The following is a 5439-nucleotide window of genomic DNA, read 5'->3' on the forward strand; positions in this document are numbered from 1 at the left end:
GCGCGTGCTGCTGACGTGCTTTTAAAAGTTCGGCTTCCTTGTTACCAACTACGCAAAATGCATTTTAGTTCTGTTTTTAGTTTAGTGCAGTTTAAGTTTAGTGCAGGTGGAGAAAAAAAAGAAAAGAAAAGGTGACGCTTACCATTGAAATGAAGACGTTAATGATAGCAAACTATAAGTGTGCATCCATGAACTGGGTCGTAGAATGCCGATATCGGCCGGCGGTCCCCCTCCGTTCGCCAGTCTTTATAAGTTAAGGTGACAGTTCTTATTGTGGTAACATCGCCTAAGAAATCGCCAGCTTCGTCAGGCTTCAAATCATTTATTCCATCAACTCGCCGAGTGTCCACTGCTGTTGACGCCAGGATCGAAACAGAAAGTAAAATAGCGCTCTCCTGCTCACCGTCAGCCCCGCGGTGCGTTCAGGTACACTAAAAAAAGTCCGCCACATTACGCGGTGCGTTCAGGTACACAAAAAAAAGTCCGCCACATTAGAAGCCGATTCGTTACATAATTACAGGTACTGTACTGTATTATTGTTATTATTGCTATTATTATATTATTGTTATTCTGATTTTTATTCATATTTTATTTGTTTTGCTCTTTGTAATTGCTATTTGCAATTGTAACAGCAGTATTTATTTAGGATGTAGTGTGGGTTTTTGGGCTGTGGAACGAATTATTGGAATTATAATGTATTCTTATGGGAAAATCCTGCTTGACATACGACCATTTCGACTTACAAACAAGCTCCCTGAACGAATTAACTCCGTATGTAGAGGTACCACTGTATTACACATTAAACGCCATAGCAGAAGCTATGAGGGGAAACGTTTTCATTTGCCTAGATGCTTAAATTATTAAGTGGAATTTTATTTTTCTTAAAAAACACATTTTATTTCTTCTGTGTTTCTGTGCAGTATTAATATTGTTGTCTTTTCCTAAAAAGTATTTTTGAATTTAAGAGTAAACATTTATTGCATTTAAATGGGTGTACATGATCTATTAATATATACTGTATTCTCACAGTGTTATTGTAAGTTTTTTTTCTAATTGGGGGGGTGCAATAATATCGCATATCGCAATAATTTGTGAAATAAATTATCGCACACTAAAATTTGTTATCGCGACAGGCCTAGCTCCAAGTGACTTTCCTGACTTGTTCAAGTCAATGATTGTTCAAGTCGATAATCACTCACAAGAAATTGCTAATCCGTGTTGCTGTATGTATATTTTTGACCCAGCAGATTTGATCACTTTTTCTGTTAACCCATAATAAAGTCATAAAAAAACCGAACTTCATGAATGTTTTTTGTGACAAAGAAGTATCTTTTCCAATCACTCTATCAGAGAAAAATCCGAGTTGTAGAAATAACTGGAAACTCAAGAGAGCCATGACATTATGTTCTTCACAAGTGTATGTAAACTTTTGACCACAACTGTAAAATATATATATATGTATATATGTATATACATATCAGGGCTGTCAAAATTATCGAGTTAATGGCCGTTAATTAATTTTTTAAATTAATCACGTTAAAATATTTGACGCAATTAACGCACGCACTGAATGACCTGCTCGCATATTACCTCAAACAGATTACAATGAGGCCGTTTATGGACATTAAGAGTGAAGAGAATGCCACCGGCCGCTTGGGGGCAGCGCCGTTCCATACTCATGTTATTTCTTCTAAATGTGGGAGAATTAGTATTTGTGAGACTTTTATGCTGTATTCACAATGCAATGCAAATTGCTTTTTGTGCTCCACACATATTTCGGTAAGTTTTCTTTCTCTTAGTAGGAATTATGTGTCTCTTGTTGTATTTTGGGTAAGATATGTACAGATATATGTTATACAGTAAAGGCGAGTGGACACAGGTGTTCTTTGGACCGCGCTGTTTATTGGCATAAGCTTTGGCAACTCCTTCACAACAAACATAAGTATCGTTTAGTGAAAGCACAACAAAAATAATATTCCTATCTCTCAAAAAAAAAAAATATAATGTTCACAAAAAGAAAAGCACTTCAGTCTTTAGTAATGAGGCCCTACTCTGACACTTGAAAGATACATCTCCTGGATGCACTGGGACCCATCATCAGTGATGTATCTAGGATTCATTGGGTGTTTCGGGTCTCGCAACATCAGACACCCTCGTCCTAGCGACCCAGCCGGGGTGGATCAAGTCCCGGCTTGTGCCCCAGTAGCAACCCACGGATCTGCCCTCCTCAACCACAACCACCTTGTGGCTTTCTTTGCAGCTTCACTTTCAGACTGAATGGCCCTCTTCTTGGCCACCCCTGTGATTTCCAGGCGGTCAAGGACTTTACAGAGGGAGCGACCTGCTAAGCCTCGACAGCCGACTTCTATGGGCTCATAGAAAGTCCTCCAGCCCCTTCCCCTGCACTCCTCCACTAGTTCCTGATACTTGGCCCGTTTCCTCTCGTTGGCTTCCTCAATCCACTCTTCCCAGGGCACGGTGAGTTCCAGCATGATCAGGTGTTTTGAAGCCTCTGAGAGGATGATAATGTCTGGCCTGAGCGGTGTTGTTGCTATGTGCTGGGGGAACCTCAGCTGTTTTCCCAGGTCAACGTGGAGCTTCCAATCAGGGGCTGTGTGGAGGAGTCCTGTTGTTATCTGTGGACGTGCACGGGGTCTCTCTCCAGCTTTGATGAAGGGGATGGCCTTCTTTGGAGCATGATGGTGTTTGCTAGAGCTGATGGCGGAGGCTATACTCTCGGCAACTGCTTTGAGTACCTGGTCGTGGCGCCAGCGGTAGCGACCATCAGCTAGGGACTTTGGGCAGCTGCTGAGGAGATGTTCCAGGGAGCCTCTTCCGGAGCAAAGGGAGCAGGAGGGTGTCTCGCTCTTCCCCCACACATGGAGGTTTGCTGGGCTGGGGAGGGAATCGTAGACTGCTGCTACGAGGAACCGGACGCGGTGGAGGTCTGCCTGCATGATGTTCGACCAGGTGACTTTGCGCTGCAAAGTGCCCTCCCATCTTGTCCATGCTCCCTGTTGCCGGAGTCCCAATGCCCTGCCCACTCGCTCTTCCTCTAGGCCTGCACGGACCTCCTCCTGGAGTAGATGTTGTCTCTCCTTGCCCCGAGCCTGGCTGACCTGGGTCTTTGGGATGTAGCCCAATCCTGCTCTCCCTGTTGCCACAGTCCCAACCAGTGCCTTTTGCCTAAGGCGTGACTCAGCCACCTCCACTGCCTTTTCTGCCTTCCACTTCCTTCCTGTCCTCACTTCAATGCCGGCTGAAGACACCCTGCCGTCACTGGATTCTCTGTACTGTAGGGCTTCTCTTGTGCGTGCCACCTTGAATTCTTCAGTGAGCCCACTGAAGGGCGGCTGCAGGTTGTTGCTCTTCCCGTACAGGGCAGCGCTGTTGAGGCTGCGAGGAAGACCCAGCCATTTCCGCAGAAAGCTGCTGATCTTCCTTTCAAAGGACTCCACCGTCGTTACTGGGACTGCATAGACGAGGAGAGGCCACAGGATTCTGGGAAGGATGGAGTGCTGATAGATCCAGGCTTTGAATCTGCCAGGCAGGCCAGACTTGTCCACCTTGCTGAGCCAACCACCAAGCTCTTCAGTAGACCTCCGGATAGCAGCAGAGTCCTTCAGGCTGGAGTCAAAGAGCTTTCCCAGGCTCTTAACTGGTTGCTCTGTGATCGATGGAATCACGGTTCCTGAGATTGAGAACCGGAATTTATCGACTACCTTCCTCCTCTTCAGAACCATGGACCTTGACTTGGCAGGTTTGAAGCTCATCCTGGCCCATCCGATGAGTCTCTCCAATCCCTGCAAGATCCACCTGCTCCCTGGGACTGACGCTGTTGTGATGGTCAGATCGTCCATGTAGGCTCTTATGGGGGGCTGTCAAACACCTGATCTGGACAGAGGCCCTCTGCATTCCACTTCAGCAGCCTTTACCACCATATTCATCGCCAGTGCAAAAAGAACAACAGAGATGGTACATCCTGTTATTATTCCTTTCTCAAGGCGATGCCAGTCTGATGTTACTGACCCAGAAGTGACCCTGAGCCTGAAATTACCATAATAATCCAGGATCACGTCCTTGATCTTTCTGGGAACATGGTGGAGGTGCAGCTCTGACACACAGTTAAACAACAATGCAAAATGAACTGGCATTCCATATCAAAATAGCAATGCAAAATACACGTAAAACTTAGACTTTGGTCACTCTATTTTTATTATTGTTATTTTTATTCTTAATATTATTATATTAACTCTACTTTTGATTGAAAATTTTACAAATTTTAATAAAACGAAAACATGAAGAGGGGTTTTAATATAAAATTACTATAACTTGTAACTATAACATTTATCGTTTAAAAACTACAAGTCTTCCTATCTGTGGATCACTTTAACAGAAAGAATGTTAATAATGCCATTTGTGGATTTATTGTTACAATAAACAAATACAACAAATGGCATATTTTAGAGATGGTTTGAATTTCGATTAATTGCGATTAATTAATTTTTAAGCTGTTATTAACTCGATTAAAAATTTTAATCGTTTGACAGCCCTTATATAAATATATGGGCGTTAACGACCATGATTAATCTGGAAATATTAACGCATTAAAAAAAAAAACAAAAAAAAACGCAATTTACCAATGACCAAATTGCGTTTTAAAAAGCTGTCTAATGGAAATCTGAATAAAACCAAAGTTGTGTGCACATACTGATGTAATGAACTGTCGTTCGATCGAAGCTCAACCAGCCTAAAGTGCCACCTTCGGGTACAGCTAGTGTTAGCAATGACGCTAAAACTGCGGGAAGCAAGCCGCAGTCAACAAGCTACACTGGCAGAGTGCGGACTCGGACTTGTCAACAAAAGACAACAAGTAGGTTGACTACTGCTATTTCTACATGGGTAGACAAAGACTGTAGAGTGTAAACCCATTAACATAGTCGAAGACGAGGGCGTTGAAAATCCAATGACAACAAACAACAACGACTAACCACTAGACAGGTACAAGGCAGTGCCAGCATGGACTCATGTCCACTACAGTGGTGGTCTGCGCACAGTGGTGCCCACAGTAAGCTGGCCCATGCAAAAAAAAAAAGTATCTGGTCACACCTGCCACAACCGTTCCCATGGTACCCGCGGGTTATTAAAAGTATTAAAAAAGCATTGAATTTAATTTTCCAATATGTAAGGTATTAAAAGTATTAAATTAACTGTTGTAAGTCTGGAATTTTTTCACCGTGGTCTTAATATTCAAGAACATCTCAGTGCAACCTAAATTATATCCGTAACGAAGTTTTTTTTTTTTTTTTTTTAAATCCATAACGAAGATGACGCATAACATTTTTACGATGCACTGCACTACAAATCGAAATGCAACTCGTGCGTGCCGAACCACCACAACCGGCAAAACGGAGAATCCATCCACTCCTGCATCGGGAA

General features: G+C 43.0%; 1 pseudogene; it reads right to left on the reverse strand.

Annotated features, from left to right (window-relative positions):
- Nucleotides 1-2158: 2158 nt before the first annotated feature.
- On the reverse strand, nt 2159-4938 carry LOC130905208 (uncharacterized; annotated as a pseudogene).
- Between the last annotated feature and the right edge of the window lie 501 nt (nt 4939-5439).

Source organism: Corythoichthys intestinalis, chromosome 17 (assembly GCF_030265065.1).
Source record: "Corythoichthys intestinalis isolate RoL2023-P3 chromosome 17, ASM3026506v1, whole genome shotgun sequence".
NCBI lineage: Eukaryota > Metazoa > Chordata > Actinopteri > Syngnathiformes > Syngnathidae > Corythoichthys > Corythoichthys intestinalis.